Source organism: Delphinus delphis, chromosome 14, assembly GCF_949987515.2.
Source record: "Delphinus delphis chromosome 14, mDelDel1.2, whole genome shotgun sequence".
In the NCBI taxonomy this organism is placed as follows: Eukaryota; Metazoa; Chordata; class Mammalia; order Artiodactyla; family Delphinidae; genus Delphinus; species Delphinus delphis.
The window spans coordinates 13259245-13278499 of record NC_082696.1 but is presented as its reverse complement, the minus strand read 5'-3'; the positions used below and the strand labels follow the sequence as shown (position 1 = coordinate 13278499).

Sequence of the window (19255 nt, the reverse complement as noted above, 5' to 3'; positions counted from 1 at the left end):
GTCATTTCCCCTTGGTAGCGATCAAATCCCTAACATCTTTCCATCATTTCCTCTTGGTAGCGATCAAATCCCTAACATCTTTCCATCATTTCCCCTTGGTAGTGATCAAATCCCTAACAGCTCTTGATAGTTCATCAGTTCTTGCTTCAATGCCATCCTTGAAAACAAAGCCATTCTGTGATTCTGCATATGTCATTATGAACTAAAACAAATCACAGGTAAAAGGGGAGGTCAGATTGCTTCATGTGAGTTCTTTTAGAAAATATTGTTTCTCCTATAACATAATTGGAAACTCAGTTATAGGGCAATCTGCTAAACACCTGTCAAAAAAAAAAGAAAAAGAAAAGGACTACATCCTTCCTCATAATTTTAAGCTGCCTCTTCTCTTTTACAACTTTATTCATTTTCATTCATTTCACTCCCATTCTGGCTCTGCACATTATGCTGCTTCCATATATAATTTTTTCCGAGAGCTCAGACACAGTAAAACTGCATTCGTATCTTATTGCCTAAATAGACATTTCAGGAACATATTCCTTTTGGTTTTCTACCTCTGTTAAATGTGATCTAAATTTTCTGATGTTCCTCAAAATTCTACATTAGTGAATTGTGCTCTAAATTCTCTGAAATATACCTCAGAGCCCAGAACACTAGGAAGCAAGTTTGGCAGGCAAATGCAAGAAACAGCTAAGGGATAAGGATGAAATAGGCAGCTCACTCCCGGGAAATTCCTGGAGGGAAGTCAGATTTCTAGCCTAAGAAAAATGAGCTCACTTCTCCCCCTGGTGCCCAGAACTTGCGATGTTATCAGCTCTATATTTCCTTGAATGAGAGAAGGCAGGATAGTGGACTCTCCTTCCTCTGACCTCTCATTCTGGTATCTTCTGAACTGCAATTAATATATTTGGAGTAGTACAATATATTGATTCGAAATGGACTGATGTCATGTCAGTTTCTTAAAGAATTAAATGTAGAAAATTCCCATTATATTTCAGTCTGATACAGCCACTATGCCTTTGGTACTCTCTTATTTAGCCTCATTTATTTGCAATTAATGGAGGAGTAAAAGAAAAAATATATATATAACATATGCATATACTATATACTATTAGTAATACATTGTCTGTACATATATTTGATAACCCAGCTTCACAAAGGACCCTGAATGCTTTTACAAAGGATTCCCTCTATCAGTCAATTAAAAAAATCAAAGATCAAACATATACGCTTCATGGAAGCAGGCATTTTTGTCTGTTTTGTCCTCTAATAAATCTGAATCTCCAAGAACAGAGCCTGGCACATAGTAGATGCTCAATAAGCATTTGTTAAAAGAGAAACTTCACTGGATGAACCATATGTAAAAATTCTGCCTCTTATTCAGCATCAATTCCTTTTACTTTACAACTTTTTTCCAGAATCACTTGTTCTTCCTTCCCAGATTTTCCTATAGAAGCCAAATGGAGTGGGACATTAGAAACAACTAACCACAAAACATTACAGAAGGCAAATTTGGTTTCTGAAAGAGCTGCAGTTAAACACTGATTTCTTCCTTTAATTTCTATTATCTGAACTTCAATTTCCTGTTTATCTCTCTACTTTTGAATGACAGTTCACTACTCTGCCTTCAAATAAGAGAATGAACGTATATGAAAATCAACCTTATTTCATATTGCATTCAAAAAGCTGCTTTCCCAATGAATTTGTGACATCTTTTGACACTCATTTTCATTCTGAAACTTGGATTTATACCTGGTCAAAACTACAGTAATTTACTTTTGCTCATTACACAAAGGCAACACTTGTTAGATCAACATCCCCTTGTGGAACAATTTAACAAACTATAAGTAGGAAATTCTTTGTTTACTTGTTTATTTTAACAGCCAAACATTTGGTCAATGACTAAGTAATATAGTTAATATGATCAAAATTCCTCATTCAGTATGCAAGGAAAACTAGATTATTTTTTTTATTCTGCCTTCTTCTAAGCTGAAAACACTTTTTGTCATTTTGGATGCTTCCAGTAAAGCCATTAGGAAAAAAAAACAATTTGTAATATTTGTCCCACGACATCTTTCTTCTGCCTATGAGTTAAAATATTTGAGATGAGGAGATGATGGAAAAAAAGAACCCATTATTTTTGTGGACTCAGATAGTTTCAAGGTGCCTTTTGAGCTTATTATGCTCTATGATTCTAAAATCCCTTGCCTGTCCATAACTTTGGGGAAATTCCACTACCTCTAAAATGCCAGACTTGTACCTTAGAGTCTGGAAGCAAAGCCCAAAATAGGGCTCAAATAATCAAAATTCCTTCTAAGCATTAGGTCTAACATTAAATGAATGATAAATATTATATGCTGTTTCCTAATATTTGTTTTTATTTTGACATAGAAACATTTTACATTTCTCAGGAATGAATAAAATCGGTGCTCCAAGAAATGTCATGCCATTCTCCCCAAACCTTCTCCATTGATAATTTTGCTTCTCACTGCCAACAACCCTAGTCCTTTCCAAACCTAAAATAAATATTGAAAACAAGTTTTCCTGGGTTCTGCTGCCCACCTCAAGCTGCCATGACCTCTTCTCTATTTAGTCCTCTCCTCTCCCTAGTTCGTTCAAATAACTAGTCTATGCTCCATGTGTTCTCAGGCTCACCTCCTTTTCTGGCCTCAGTCTTGCATCAGTTGGGTCCGGTTTTCTCTCCAGTATGCAGGAGCTCCTCTCAGCGGGCACCTCTGCTTTCCTATTTGTATGTCAGCGACTTGATTTATACTTGAGGCCATATATATATATTTTTACATCTTTATTGGAGTATAATTGCTTTACAATGGTGTGTTAGTTTCTGCTTTATAACAATGTGAATCAGTTATACATATACATATGTTCCCATATCTCTTCCCTCTTGCGTCTCCCTCCCTCCCACCCTCCCTATCCCACCCCTCTAGGTGGTCACAAAGCACCGAGCTGATCTCCCTGTGCTATGTGGCTGTTTCCCACTAGCTATCTACCTTACCTTTTGATGCATTCCTTGGGCTGCCAACATACACGTGCCCCCTCCCCCAACAATGACACTCCTTAACATAATAGGGGTTTTATTATTCGTTGCCGGGAGGGATCATAACAGGAGAGGCACCTAATAGCTATTTACTTTGAGAAAGAGTCCTGCAACTGTTATTTATGCTAAAATAGCATACGATATTTTTGAAAGATGTTCTTCAAAAGTTAACTGGGGGGCTTCCCTGGTGGCGCAGTGGTTGAGAGTCCGCCTGCCGATGCAGGGGACGCGGGTTCGTGCCCCGGTCCGGGAGGATCCCACATGCCGCGGAGCGGCTGGGCCCGTGAGCCATGGCCGCTAAGCCTGCGCGTCCGGAGCCTGTGCTCCGCAGCGGGAGAGGCCACAACAGTGAGAGGCCCGTGCAAAAAAAAAAAGAAAAAGAAAAAGAGTTAAGTGGGTAACGTTAAACAGTCTTATCCAAAAGTAGAAGAAAAGGGAATTTGCCACAATGTAGGGCCCTCTGTATGCTTCCCTAAGCTCCACCCCTTAGAACCCTGATCAATGAATGAATGTTCATGAACATACCATTCATATCAGTACCCCTGCTTCGTGAGTGGAAAGGAAAATGTACAGAGAATCTGTGCTCTTCTTCCAAGCCCCAGTGTTCTTAAGATTCCCAGTACGAAATGTGTCACGATCATAATCATCGTCCTCCTCTCAGCTCGCACTTCAGGGAGAATTTACTCCGCTGCCAGAACTGCCATCCATTTAGTTTATCACATCGATACTGAACTGAGTTCCCCACCCCCCCATCCACAGAACATTCCTTCCTTCCACATATGCTGCACCTACTCTGTTCCTGGCATTGTCTGGTGTACTGATTTACATCCTCTCTGTTGGAAGGAGGGAGACTGGTAATAAATAAAATAACTTAACAGTGCAGTAAGTGCTATGAATTAAATAAAGCAGGTTATTATTAAAAAGTGACAGATGAAGGAAGGAATAAAAAAGGGCCAACATTAGAGAGTACAGAAAAGGTCTCTTTAAAGAGGTGACATTTGAACTGAAATGTGGGTGATGAGAACGATCAGGAGGACAGTTGTTTAGGTAGAGGGGGTGGGATGTGCAAAGGACCTGAGGTCGCAAGGCCCTCTCTCCCCCACGTACCTGGAACTGTCCTCATCTCCTGTGTAGGATGCCCTCATCTCTAATGCTATTTTATATGTGATTTTTCAGACTCAGGAGTATCCAGATGTCCGGCTCGTCTAAAATGATCAGTGCCTTACTGGCTTTTACAGACTTCATCTTAATACTATATACTTGACCTTCAAGGGCTTAAAAAAGAAACAGCAATTCAAAGCAAGCCTGCACCTGATTCAGCAGAACCACTGTTGACCCCACTGTCTAATATGTCACTGCTCCTTATCTAAGAATCCATAGAATATACAATTCACAAAACTTAGTGCCGGGGGAAAAAGAACCCAAAACTCCTGAAAAACTGTTTTCTTTCATTAACGGGTTCTAGGTAACCTGTCCTGTAAACCCTTTTATTTTGGCTGCTGGAACCTCAGAGCTGAAATGTAGCGCTCCTGTTATGATGACAATCCTACCCATGTCTTGTGGCCGTTCACCCTCTCCCCCCATTTATTTCTCTTTGTGGCTTCTTATCTTTGTTTTGTTTAATTTTCGTCGCCCTCTGTGAAAGTGCTTTTATTTAAGCTGCCTCAAACCTTTGGGAAACAGAAAGTGTATAAATCATTAATCACAAGTGCTTTCTAGACAATCACAAGGAACTTCCTCGTTGCAAAATCTAACGTGTTGCCTTGGTCCTGAACTTACCCTTTCTGCCACATGACATAACTCAGCTGCTCTTCCTTCTTTTAACTGTCTCCTTTTTCCGATCTTTTTAGAAGATTACTATAAATATGAAGAAAGTTGGTTAAAAACAATTCCACTTCCTCGGTTTCGTGGTATACTACAGCGTCTTCATTCTCTTTTTAACACTTCTTTTTTCACTCTGACCATCTTATGTATGAATGTATATATATATGTGTGTATGTATTTTAGTTTCCTTCTTTTACCACATGCTCATTCAATGTAGATATCCTCCAGGATTCTATTCTAAGCTCTCACTGCTCTCTACACGTTTTCCTTTGGCAATCACTTACTACTGTCACCTCTGAGGAAAAGATGTTCAAGGTTTATTTCTAGCTCTAGCCTCTCTCCTGAGTTTGCATTCCAAATTCCCTGGAGCGATTTGCACCTTGGAGTCAGAATGAAGCCTTTTGCAGTTCTCCCCTCCTAACCCCTTAACGCTCCTCTATAACATCTCTGCCAGTTTTGTCCACTGAGCATTTGACAGTAAACTTACCACTTCTCAAGGCAGCCCATCTACGAAGCCAGCCTTGACTTTTAAAAAGTTATTCCTAACAGGATGGCAAAATCTATCTCAGTGACATGTGCCCACTGGTTCTAATGCTATTTTTAAGAGGAGCAGTAGGAGCTAAGATACATTAAATGCCAAATGTGTGCCAGGGCATTGCCCGTATTATCTGCTTACAACTCTGCCATATGGTTTTATTATTCCCGTTATGTCACTGGGGCAATTTAAAATGAGTCTAATCATTTCACATGGCTCTTCTCCAAATGGAGAAACACACATATTCTCTAGGGGGACCACTCTATTCCAGCTTAAGAAAGTACAAATGCCTCCAATAATCACTTCTCACATGAATTACTGGCTTTGTATCGCAAACCTCTAACCACGGTGTCCAGAGGAAAGAAGTTCACAACAGTATTCTAGTTATGGTTTGAAAAATGCAGAATACTGCAGAAGTGTCATCAACTTCATTCTAGACACTCTGTGCCTCTGTTGACATAGCTTAAGAGCAGACCTGTTGCTTCCTACTGAATCAAGCAGGCTTTTAATCCACAGCCTGGGAAACATCTGCTAGAACTCTGATGGGTGTGGCAAACCCTTCCCCAAGCTGAACTCAGCTTGTTTCCTCCCTAACCTCTTCATCAGTTTGGTTTCTCCAGGTCTTAATGGCATCTGTGTTACCTAGATACACAGGCTCAAATCTTCTATATCAGCTTTAAGGGTCTTTTCACATCTTCTAAATCTCATTGGCGACCAAATCCTGAAGGCTCTGAGCGGAACGTGATTTCATGACATCATCTTCCTACTGCCTTGGGTTGGCCTTTGGCCGTTTCCCAGTTCAGGCCTCATCTTCTCTCGCTTGGACAGCTGAACCCGTCTTCCTGCTGCCTTTCTCCTCCCCACTGCCCAGACCTGACATGCGCAATCCTCACCCTGTAATCCTCTACTCATATGGTGCCCATGGCGCTCTGGGTCTGTCAAGGACAATGCTAGCTTTTCACTTGGATATTAACACCTGCCAGTATCTGTCTTCTTCTTGGCTTCATCCTGTGATTTCCTGCATGTACTATATATTTTTGGAAAACTGTGCCACAAAGTATTTTTCAACTTTTCCTAGTCCTGTGCTTTTTTTTCTTTACATTATCTTTGAGCCTGGAAGGCTATTCTTTGCCTGTCAAATTTCCATCTTTCACAACCTAAGTGTCCATCAACAGATGAATGGATAAAGAAGATGTGGCACATATATACAATATGTATAGCTAATTCACTTTGTTATACAGCAGAAACTGACACACCATTGTAAAGCAATTATACTTCAATAAAGATGTTAAAAAAAAATTCTGACTTTCAATAGTTTGAGAAAATATTACCACCTCAAAAACACTTTTGCCAGATCCTGGTCTGGCCATTTAAAATGAATCTAAAGTTCCTCACAGCATTTTATTTCACTCCTAGAATATAACAGTAATCCCAATTTACATACATATTTTCTTTCTTCAACTAGTCTTTAGTTTCCTTTAGCCTTGACTATGATTTATTTAATTACACTATTCCCAATTCCAGAGTAAGGCTCTAGTTAGTTGCATTAATTGTGAATAAGGAGGCAGGAAACAAAAAAGGTGAAAGGAATAAGTAGCTGAACGTGAAGGCAAGTTGTGAATCGAACGCAAACACTTGGAAAATCAGACCCACGCAGGCATATTTATAGGTGCACCAAAAGACTACTCTCTCTTTCCATCATTTCTGCCTGTTCATAATTTAATTTTTTAGATTGTGAGCTCTACTTTCAAGCACATGACCTCCTTCTTTTTTCCTGAGATCTAACCAGACTGGGACTTTCCTGGGGCTAGTGGTCAGAGGCCAGTACACTCAGTGCCAACGCTGATTTTGGCTATAATAAGCAGCTTCACTAAATAAGTATTTTCAGTGTTCCTACTAAGCCATAAATCCACATGTCCTTAAAAATAATCTCCTTCAAGCACTCTTGTCACTCCCCCGAAGTCTTAATAAATAGTTTAGATATTAAGTCATTGTACTGCCCACTGCTCAATAAAGCAAAGCTTCACAGGTGCATTTATTCATTGCTGGTATTATAAAGTAAAGTGTAAAGATCCCTTTATGTCACAAAAATAAAGTTAACTTTATAGAAGATGGATTTAGGAGTAGTTACACTTAAATAGAAAATTCGGAGCAGATTTTTTTTATCAATGTGGTTGAATTGGGGTATCACCTACAAGAATTTTGTAACTATTCAACATAATCTATGTCAGGTCAAGAAAAGTTCTGTACATTTTTTCCTTCCTGGAATGAACATTTATTTAATGAAATTCTACCTCACGAAACACCGCTTGTATTACTCAGATGTTCAGTCAATGAAATTACTGAATTAATGGAAAAAATTACCATCTTAAGATTAGGTCACACGAATTTATGAAACTGGAGGTGGTTACATAATACAGCAGAGTTACATAATAATGACTGAATGATATTATACCTTAAGATGTAATAAGATTTTAGCTAATAGTCTCGTTTTCTGAGTCTAGCCTTCCTGCTTTTTACTTGACTTTCTTTCTTACATCACTGGTGTCTCCTCTTTGTTTCTCAAGTATGTATCATCCCCTCCCCAGCGCTTGGCTATGATTGCACAGGCATCAGGTCAGTTATTTCCTGCTCTCAACCCATAAACAAAAAGGGAAAACACACCCATAGTCTCAAACATTGACACATAAAACGTCTTTTCAAAATATTAAATTTTGCAACAATTCCAGTATACAAGGATTTCTCTAGCCCTTGGTTTTCAGCATTAAAAATAATACATAAATATATCCTTCAACTAAATCCATCATTTATATAAATATAGGTGGGTCATTAAACACTGGATTTAGTCTGAAATATTTCTTCAGCAGCAAAAATTCAATCACTGGACATGAGCTGATGAAGAAAACACGGGCTCTAATAGCTTGAATCAAAATTGCCAACATCATTTATTCATAAACTAGCAGAGATATGACAATCAGGCCAGTTTATTCTTGTGTGTGTGTGTGTGTCTGTTCTGATAAAACTTTATTAACAAAAATAGGCAGTGGGCCAGATGTTTGCCCATTGGCTGTGATTTGCCAACCCCTGGTCTTGAGGATCAAGTCTTAGAATCCACAGAAATGAAGTTAAAGACACAGGCTGCCACTTAATAGCGACTAATTCTGGGCAAGTTATTTAACTTTTCTTTGCTTCAGTTTCCTTGTTTATAAAATGAAGAGAGACAGACCAACATGACAGAACTTACTTCATAGGATTATTCTGAGAAGCAAGTGAATTAATATAGGAACAGTAGGCTAGTTTATTCTTGATCAGCAGAATGAAATAAAACAGCAGGGTTTTTTTTTGTTTTCGTGTTTTTCCCTGACAGATTTAACATTTGAGTTCTTGATACGTTTTAAATTTCAGGCACAAAATTGTGTGACTATCCTAAAAATTATATAAAATAACATAAACACCTATTTTTCTGTAAAGTGTTTGATGTACAAAAAGAATTTATATTCCTTCCTCTTCAATTTATCTCTGTAGAAATATCTCTACTACTATTACTACTACTGCTGCTAGTAACACTGTAAGAGAGAAATGGGGGAGTGAAATGTTACACTCCACCCAAACAGTAGGGAAGGAAAATTTTTATATTTCAATTTACACAGGAGTATTTAGTACTCTAATTTACATTAAAGTATTTAATACTCTAATTCAAAATGCAGCATTCAGTTAGTCATAACAGTTTATAAGTTATATTGGTTATTATATTGCTTTATAGCATAACCATGCCTTAGTGCCTTCAAAAAAGATATTCATTTTTCCTGTGCTTTTATCTAGTGAGTCTTCTTTTTTTTTTTTTTTTTTTTTTTTGGTACGCGAGCCTCTCACTGCTGCAGCCTCTCCCGTTGCGGAGCACAGGCTCCGGACGCACAGGCTCAGCGGCCATGGCTCATGGGCCCAGCCGCTCCGCGGCATGTGGGATCTTCCCAGACAAGGGCACGAATCCGTGTCCCCTGCATCGGCAGGCGGACTCTCAACCACTACGCCACCAGGGAAGCCCTCTAGAGAGTCTTGACCATGCTAAACTCATAAGTCACCAGCAAAATGCTGTATGGTGGTGCTGAGTGAAATAAATTGAGAAAGAAATAGGTTGAGACCCCAAATTAGCACATATAGTTACTTATTGACAGCCTAATTAAAGGTTTAATGATTAGCGAGTTAAATTTGGTGGCTGAAATGAGGGTTTAGCTTACTTTCAAGTTAATTCATTCATAATGTCAATATCTTTCGTCACCATATACAGGCAATTTAACTGTATGTTCACAACATTTTGCTAGGAAGGACTTGAAGTCTTTACTTTGACTTTATAAATGGTATCAAATCATCCTAGATCAGGATAAATCCAGTTGCTGGATTTCGAGATCACTCTAGTGATTTCAACAAGTAGGTGCTGAAGATGGTTTTCTTCAAAATCAAATGTAGTTTTTCTTTTCATATCCGAAAAGATTATTCTGGATTTCTGGTCAACTTACTATATTACAAAAAGATTGTTATCAGTGAAAGAACTGCAATAATATCGGGATAAAAAATTATAATATTTTTATTGTATGGGAAATGCAGATCCTTAGGAAGGGTGGGGCTATCACTTTCGCTGTCTCCCTTTGCTCACCCCCTCACCCAACATCTTAACATACCTGAAATTATATGATGATGATTACCCAGGGTAGCCTTTAAGTGAGGGGGAAAATGGCACAGTACACATATATGCAGACAATTTGTTCACTTTAATGAGGGAGAATTGGGAGTTGGGGAGGGCTGAGCCTCGAGCCTTCTGTTGTTTGGACATGGTGGTGGATGGTAAATCATCCCCCAGCAGAGCCACTTCCTGTTCTCCCTTCCCCTTATCTGAGCCTCTGCTTAGCAGCTTTTAGGCTCACTGACCTCCAAGTGTAGAAGGAGCAGATATTTCTACACTTTGAGGTCAACGGGCCTAAAATTCCTAAATCCGAAGGAGATCCTTGCTCATTCCTTCCATGTCGTATCTAGTTATGACTTGTAAACTGAGAATGACCAGGGCTCACCCGATGAAAGCAAAATAATACTAAGTTGAAGAAGCTTCTGTGTGAACTTGTGGAAAGGGGCCATGTTTAAGCATTTTTCTGCATCCAAAATCATATCGCAGAGCCTGGCACATAGTAGGTGCTCAAGAATTTTATGAATGAATGAATGTTCACTTAACAGGTTGGTTAAACAAGTTGGTCAGGAAAGAATTACACAGCAGACACATGGAGAGCAGCCTCAACATGAATAAGGACCCATTAGTTAAGACAAATACTGGTAAGAAATGAACATTCCTTCAAGCACTTATCTACAGGATGTTTCTTGGGTTTATTTTAATTATTTTATTTATTATTTTAATTATTCTTGGGTTTATTTTTCATTATTTAATTCTAGTACAGTATATAACAGTTGCATAGTGATTGTCAATACATGACAAATTATGGACATAATTTCACTTACTCCCTCAACATTTTTAAGGTATGTACAATCAGTCTTTAATTTACAGATAATGACACTAAGGCTCAACAAAGTTAAGGCCAAATCTCTGGTTATTTGAATCCAAAATTTGCACTCTTTCTACCAAATTGCATAAGCTGCTTCTAAAGTCTCTTTTTTTCAAGGGCAATTTTCCATATGCTTTTTCACACCCTCTAAATTAAATCGCATAGCTTGCTACTTTTCTCATAGCGGACTTTCAAATATTTGTTGATTTTGATTCATTGAAGCCTGAAAAAAGTAGAAGGGTTGAGGGAAACAGGGTGGAGACATGGGGTAGTTTTCCTAGAAACAAAATGGACTCCTAAAATCTCTAGATAGCCTGTCATAATACACCAAAAAAACAAGCCCCTACCGTTTATTGATACTAGAGATACAGACAGTGTTGTCAACTTTCACAAAAGGTTCTCACTGGATTTAACTCACGATGCCATTGGGAAGACCCGAGATAATTAAAGAAATGAAATAAACACTTACCTGCTCGTTTCATTTATGTCATAATTTCCCCTGGGTTGTGTCTGTTTTCTTTTAATGCCATGGCTCTTGAATTAAAACCTTTGTATTTCAATAGCCAATCAGAAGTGCTGTGAAAAGGCTGTGACCTAATCCAAGGAAGTAAATATTTGCTTTGTGAACCACATTCATTGTTTATAATAAAGTTATATTTACTGACACAGAGATTTTTTTTGAAAAATACAAAGTTTAAGGAATTCAGAGAGATTTTAGATGTTTATTACTCATTCTAGAATTTCAAGTATAAAGCATTTATATAATTCAATGAAAAAGCCTGCACATCTAGAAAACAGTAGGGCAAGAACTCAAATCCAGTTCTATTTGAAACGAGCTTTTCTGTTCCACCAAAGCTCACTGCTCCTCCTACAGGGGCCTCCTGTTCATTATAGATTCCAGGTTCGCTGATTCTGAATTACTGAGGCTTTACTATATTTGATAAACTGGAACCAGCAAAAATTATAAAATTTTATCCTTTCTAGGTAGTTTAATATCTAAGGGACTTTATAGATTTTCCAAGCTAAATATTTAAGCTTCTGAAACCAAATTTGTCAATAGTCACAGAATTTAAAAATTCAAAACCGGGAACTTATCAGAGCACTGAATCGTGTGAAACACTACAGATAGAGAGCTCATTAAGGTACTAGATTAGTCTCAACTTTTAAATATTTAAATTTCACCTCCAGTTTAAAAACGAGATGACAGGATTCTAATATGACATGGCCTTATGATGAAGCTTAATTGATTTCATTCTGATGAGAAACTTCAATGAATGCTCTAGAGGACCTCCATCTACTCCCATATTTCCTTTCAATCTCATTTATCTCAGGAAAACTCAAAACTGGCAGAAACAATCAATGAAAATCTGAGAGCTTGTCATGTGACGTAGATGCTTCTTGTTAATAAGGTGTGAGTGTGTGTGCATAGTACCCAAACAGAAAAATGACAGACCTCAACTAGTAAAAGGAACTGTGCACTTTGGAAGGCCCCAGCATGGTGGCAGGTGGCAGTATGTTATGGACAACATAGCAGCCCTAATGCTGTGGCTGGTCCGTCTCCAGCCTTTGGTAATGTTTGTGCCACTCCATTTGAGCTAGAGCCATTCAACCACAAAGATCTCTGTAGTCTTTGCCACGTGTCTTCTTTGTCACTAAGCATTTCCTTTCTTTGCTTTTGCCTTGTCTTTTAAAATTAACATTCGCACTCAAATAATAAAATCATTCAGAATACAATGGAAAAATGGGCAGAAGACTTGAACAAGCGATCTTCGAGACAAAAAAAAAAATGGCTATAAGCATGTCAAAAAAGTTATCAGCATTCTTAGTAACCAAGGAATTAAAAGTTTGAAAAATATCATTTTCATCTATCAAGTTAGCACAATTTTTAAATTTTTATTTATTTTTTATTGGCATATAATTGCTTTACAATGTTGTGTTAGTTTCTGCTGTACAATGAAGTGAATCAGCTATATGTATACCTATATCCCCTCCCTCTTGGACCTCCCTCCCTTCCCCCCCATCCCACCCATCTAGGTCATCACAGAGCACGGAGCTGAGCTCCCTGTGTTATACTGCAGGTTCCCACTAGCTATCTATTTTACACATGGTGGTGTATTTATGTCAAACCTATTCTCCCAATTCATCCCACACTCCCCTTCCCCCACTCCCATGTCCACATGTCTGTTCTCTATGTCTGCATATCTATTCCTTCCCTGCAAATAGGTTCATCTTTCTACATTCCAATATATGTGTTAATATACAATATTTGTTTTTCTCTTTCTGACTTACTTCACGCTGCATGACAGACTCTAGGTCCATCCACATCTCTACCAATGACCCAATTTCATTTCTTTTTATGGCTGAGTAATATTCCATTATATATATGTACCATATCTTCTTTGTCCATTCATCTGTCCATGGGCATTTAGATTCAGCAAAGAGGTTTTTTGTGTGTTTTTTGTTCTTTTTTTTTGCGGTATGTGGGCCTCTCACTGTTGTGGCCTCTCCCGTTGCGGAGCACAGGCTCCGGACGCGCAGGCTCAGCGGCCATGGCTCACGGGCCCAGCCACTCCACGACATGTGGGATCTTCTCGGACCGGGGCACGAACCCGTGTGCCCTGCATCAGCAGGCGGACTCTCAACCACTGCGCCACCAGGGAAGCCCAGCAAAGAGTTTTTAAAAGATGATATTTTGTTGGTGAGAACTAGATGTTCTAAGTAGCAAGCCTAAAGGAAAAAATGCCATAGGTATGCAGACAAAGCCTACACCTTAGGATGCACATCAGTTAAAACAGTGAAATATTGTAAATAATGTCAACATTCAAAAAAGAAAGAATAGCCCAATAAATTGACAGCTATAAGGTGAATTATTTTGCAGTCACTAAATTATATTAAAAATTCCAATTTCTTGGGAAACGTCAACAAAGTAATGTCAATTGTTTAAAAAAGTAAGTATGAAGCTCTACAATATGATTCTAATTCTTTAAAAAATGTCCCACTTATTCATAGGAAACGAACCTGTGGTAAATTTCCCCATATGTTCAATAGCGGTTCTTTAGATATTGGGAAACATGCGAGGCACATGTTCAGCACTTTATACACATTGCATCACATTTATGCTTGCAAACATCTTAGGAAGTGGGTCTCTATCCCTGCTGTTATATCTGAAGAAACTGAGGCTCAGAGCTGGTAAGTAACTTGACCATGGCGACAGAGCTATTCAATGGAGGAGCCAGGACAAAAGCTAAGGTCAACTTGACCCAAAGCTCATGTTCATCATGTCCATGCCTGCCCACAGGTAATTTAAACTTTGTTTGGAAACAGATCAACAATAGAAATATTATAGGAAAAACATGCATATTCACAAAGTGACAATTCTCAAAATGGTTTCCTCCAAAGATGTAGTACATTTGGTAATGAATATGATCACGCTTCTAAAAAAAAAACAGTAAAAATCTTGGAAGTCTTCTGTGAACCATGCCAGTTCTGCAAAATTTATTAATTGAATAAGTTCTTATTTAACACTTGCCTTTTGCCGGATATTGTGCTAGGTATCGGCACCACAGCAGGAATAACAGTATAAAGGAATTTCTTTGGATATTAGGGAAGTCTCTGGGGGGTAAGTGAAGATGGGAAGAGATAGTGAGGGTGAGAGTATCTATCAATCTAATATCAAACGTCCTGGCAGGGCTTCCCTGGTGGCGCAGTGGTTGAGAGTCCGCCTGCCGATGCAGGGGACACGGGTTCATGCCCCGGCCCGGGAAGATCCCACATGCCTGTGGAGCAGCTGGGCCCGTGAACAATGGCCGCTGAGCCTGCGCGTCCGGAGCCTGTGCTCCGCAACGGGAGAGGCCACAACAGTGAAAGGTCCGCGTACCGCAAAACAAAACAAAACAAAAACAAACAAACAAAAAGCAACGACCTAGTTACTTACATCTAAGGACACTTTTATTTCTTTAAGCCTTCCATGAAAACGTATAATATTTCCGAGGATCCAGGACACCCCCTGGAAATGTCATACAGTTTTAAGCCTCTACAATGAATTCATGCTTATACTCTACCTGTAGTAATCAGATGAAATAAAATGCTTTTTAACATCACATAGAATTATTCTCATCCACTGGGTATACAGTGGTCCTTGGATTTGCCCTTCTGGGTGGTGCAATATTTTCCTTGTTAAGTAAGCAGAGATGCACTATCAGGAAAAGGCTTCTCAGCAGAAATGCCGTTGGATGTGTTCCCGTCCATCTTCGCTCCACATTTCCTTATCCATGTCCACCTTTCACTTTTCCAGAAAAGCCCATGCCTTGCAGCAAATGGGCTTCTACTATGAAGGCCACTATCTCTACAACTGTAAGTTAACAGGTAAATGCTTTCTTGCTTTTTAGTCTGTGAGTCAACCAGAATTTTTATCAATTTAGTTTTAGATTTGGCTGTTATAATAATGTCACGTGGGTGAGGATATGTACATGTCTCCTTTTCTTCAAAGCTCCTAGCCCTAGTGGTAAGAAACGTTAAGGAATGTTTTGTTTTGTTTTTTTTAATTATTATTATTAAAAATTATACAAAGTTCATAGAAATGATAATGACTTAGACTTTCAACATTATGAGTTCAAATAAATTAGGACCCTGTAGGAAGATCCCTAAAAGCAGAGAGATATCTATGTGAGCAGGAAAATGGACGCCTTATTAACGAACAGGAAGAGCAAATTAACCTCCTTGTTAATTCCCTTCTGTGGCCACTGAACACCAAGGAGTAGTTGAGGAACCAGAGCAAAAAGGGTAGAATCTGCCACAACAGACACCTTATGTTGTTTGTTCTGTAAATTAGGTGGTTCTCTTAATCTTTCAGACTACAAATTCAGGAGGAAGGATGAGTGCCCACGGCTCTTGAGATCAGGTGCCATTGCCATGGTGATTCATCTTATTTAATAAATGATACCATCTAATCCTTTGTAGTGATAAACACTTGTTTTCTCATTTCTCAAAATTGTAAATAAACTACCCTACCATGAGGTCTTTAAATATAGTTTTTAAGATTATTAAAACAGTGAATAAGTCTCCTCTCCCATGAGTGTGCTAATTACTATTTTAGCTCTTGTTAACAGAAGAAACAGCTTAATAATAGTAACTTAACTGGAGGAGGTCAAACTGCTCATTCATTTGAATTTATGAGTACAAACCACCTTTTCATTAGATATCAGTGCAAAGTGTATATTTCATAGATACCTACTATTGTTGCCACAAAGGATTTTAGAAACAAATACAATTTACCCAAAGTGTTCCACAGCTTTCAAAAGTATTAAACACACATAATGTCTAGCAGCTATGAAACCGAGAGAAAAACATTATTTTTCATTACAGGGGTGAAAATTGTTTCTCATTTCTCCAATTAAATGATTTTCAGAGGGTTCATCACCAGGAAAACCAGTATGTATGAACGCCGGAAATGCAGATGGCAGTCTCAGAAACGCTTATGCTAAATGGGAATCCAACTACAAGATTTCTCTCTATTGTCTGTGATAGCCACCCCATGATGGAAATAGTCTGGCTGTAAAACGATTTTTCAAAAGAAAAAGAAACAACTGTGGGAAGATTGCAAAGTTCTCTAGACAAACCTTCAAGTGACTCTTTTAAGTAAGGAAACGTTTATCGAAGGGTCAGAGTGGTTAGGAAAACTACTATGCCAGGAGCCAGGATCAGTCTTGCCGGAGCGACCGAGATTGTCCCAGGTGAGTGGGTGCCCCGGGGCGCAGGGCGGGTCCCCGCACGGCTGGCATCTGTTTGGCCGGGCGACCCTTGCTCTGTCTCCAGGAGCCCAGCGACTCCTGAGGCTGCGCGGGCTGCCCGGGACGCCCTGCCAGCAGCCTCCCGCTCGCGAGGAGCATCTCCCCTCCGCGGCTGCCGAGGCCAGCTCTGTCTCTCCGCCATCCTCAAGTCCTCCGACATTTTTCACAGAGAAAGGGAGGTAGGGAGTAGAGGAAACGGCCGAGTGTCTGCACCCAGCCTCTGCCGCAGCACGAGAAGAGGGAGAGGAGGAAGGCTGGCGGGTAAGCCGCTGTTAAACTGTAATTCTATCGATAATGAAAAGAATCATCATCACCTCTAGCAAGAGAGCCTCGGATACACCCACCCGGGCAGCGGCTAGGGGGTTGGCAGGCGTTCCACCTCCTCGCCCCCTCGAAGGCTGTGAAACCTACCTCAAGCCGTGCACACTAGAACTCCCTTCCCTCCGACCAGAGGGAGGGGAAAGAACAAAAGAGGCCCCCGCCCCCTACCCACACACCTCTGATATTTTATCGATGCTCAAGGTATGCATTTTTGCACCCCCTTTGGCTCACACCCTCACCACTTGCATTTTCCCAAAGGTGAAGCAAGAGAAAATACCACCCCGAGGTGATCGGTCGATTGGACACTGTCAATTTCACATTCGGTTTTCTAACAAACAGCCACCCCAATCGGCAGGTCCTCGCGCCCCGCGGGGTCTCCCGCCGCCCCCGGCCCTCGCTGCCGGATCCCCAAGGCGCCCAGCTCTCCGCCGGGGACCCGACTGAAGGTTCCCTGGGCCGGCAGGACACTCGCCCAGCCGGTCCGCAGCAGCCGGAGGGCGACGAGCGGACCGCGCAGAGGCTGCAACGCGGGATCCAACTTCCCAAAGCAGCGGCGCGGCCCGGGCTTCCTCCCGCGGCGCCGCGGGCAGCGCCGAGACCCCCGCGCCGGCTGACTGCCCCGCCAGGGCACGGGCAGTTGCACTCTCCACCCCCTCTTTCCTTCACCTCCGCACCCACCCCCCCACACCTTTAAAAGATTCATCCATCGGTGCAGAGCAGACATTTTGATGTCATTTACTTAGCACCGCTCGGTATCAGAGGCAACATCTTACCCAGTCGCCTGGAGGTGTGGGCAGCGCACCGATGGGTCCGGGGGCGCGAGGCTGAGCTGCTCGGTCCTCTAGCGGAGCCGGTTTGCTGCCATCCGCCCAACTTCAGCTCCCCGCTGGCGAGGAGAAGGGAAGAGAGACGAGGAGGGAGTGGTGGGGGAGGGGGAGGAGGGAGAGGTGGGCGGGGAGGGAGCGGGAGCCTCTCGGCAGCGCGCATGCGCCCCGCGGGCGGGCGCAGCCCCTCGCCCGGCTCGGCCAGAGGTGCCGCTTCTTCCCTGGGGGTGCGACCGCTTGAGTCACGGCGCGCCTCCGCCCCTCCCTGGCCGCCAGGCCCAAGCGCGCTCGCCTCGGCTCGGCGCCCACGGCGCGGAGGGGCTCGGTTGCAGCTCCGGGCTCTGACGCCGGGGGTCCGCGGCTTCGCGGGCACCTTGGAGACCTGGGAACCTCCCTTGATGAGAGAGGCTCTCGCGCCCAGGCTCCTTCAACTTCACGTTCACCCGCAGCCCGCGTTATTTTTCCCTGCGCTTCAGGCGAATGTTTGAAACCAGAATCCTGTCTTTAAGGAACAAAACAGGTGCAGCGGCGGGGTCCCAGTGGAGGCAGTCCCTGCGTGAGGGTTCAAAGAAGTAGGAAGTTAAGCAAATGTTGCTTACCAGAAGACTCGACTTTATCAAGGGCTCTTTACTTTATTGAAGTCCTCAGCCAGAATCTGACCCTTTTCCCTAAGAATGATCACAGATGCTCTCGGATCTGGGGCATATGTTCTGTCTCAGACGTCAGGACCCCTGGAGCCAGAGTTTTGAGTGAGAGATGCTGATGACAGGGCAAGAGTAGTGACTTACTAACAGAGATGTTGATGCTTGGGGCCTGAAGCATCCTTCGCGGACAGCTCCGTAGCGATCAGGTCTGATAATTGTGCTGCTCCCAAGCGGAGCCCAGCTTGGTAGTGAAGGAGCTTTGGATACTTAATGCATCCTCAGCGCTAGATTGCATCTCCGATGATTAGATTGAAGTGTCTGTGAGGGTGAATTAGGGAAGCGGGTGTCTTTCTCTTCAGATGTGGCATCTGTGGGAAGAGGAGAGAGTTCCTGGCAGGAATGATTAGGCTTTTTTTCTTATACCTATTTAAAACTGATTACTTGTAAATGTATATGGTTTCCCAATGCTTGTGTGCTTAGGCATTCAAACAGCGTTATTGTTTCACGCTCCTTTACTGAACACCCTCCTAGACTTCCCCCACCTCCACCCCTACTTGACTGCACTGTGTCTCCGCTTGCTCTAGGGCCTTCCTCTCTATCTACATCCTGCTTCTGAGTACTAGTGATCTTCAAAGTGTATTCCCCAGGCTTGTGCTGGTCTGCAAATTGTTCTTTATTGCTCTCTAATGAGAGATATGTTTAGAAATTGAGATGAAG

The 19255-nt window shown here is 41.4% G+C and overlaps 1 protein-coding gene across 2 annotated transcripts in view; it reads right to left on the bottom strand.

The window, feature by feature from the left end:
• The window catches only part of RGS17 (regulator of G protein signaling 17), an 87225-nt gene extending 69277 nt beyond the window's left edge, over positions 1 to 17948 (bottom strand). For both annotated transcript variants that reach the window (XM_060029749.1, XM_060029750.2), the window contains exon 1: positions 17844 to 17948. The gene's annotated coding sequence lies outside the window, so the exon portion shown is untranslated. The remainder of the gene's footprint in view (positions 1 to 17843) is intronic.
• Between the last annotated feature and the right edge of the window lie 1307 nt (positions 17949 to 19255).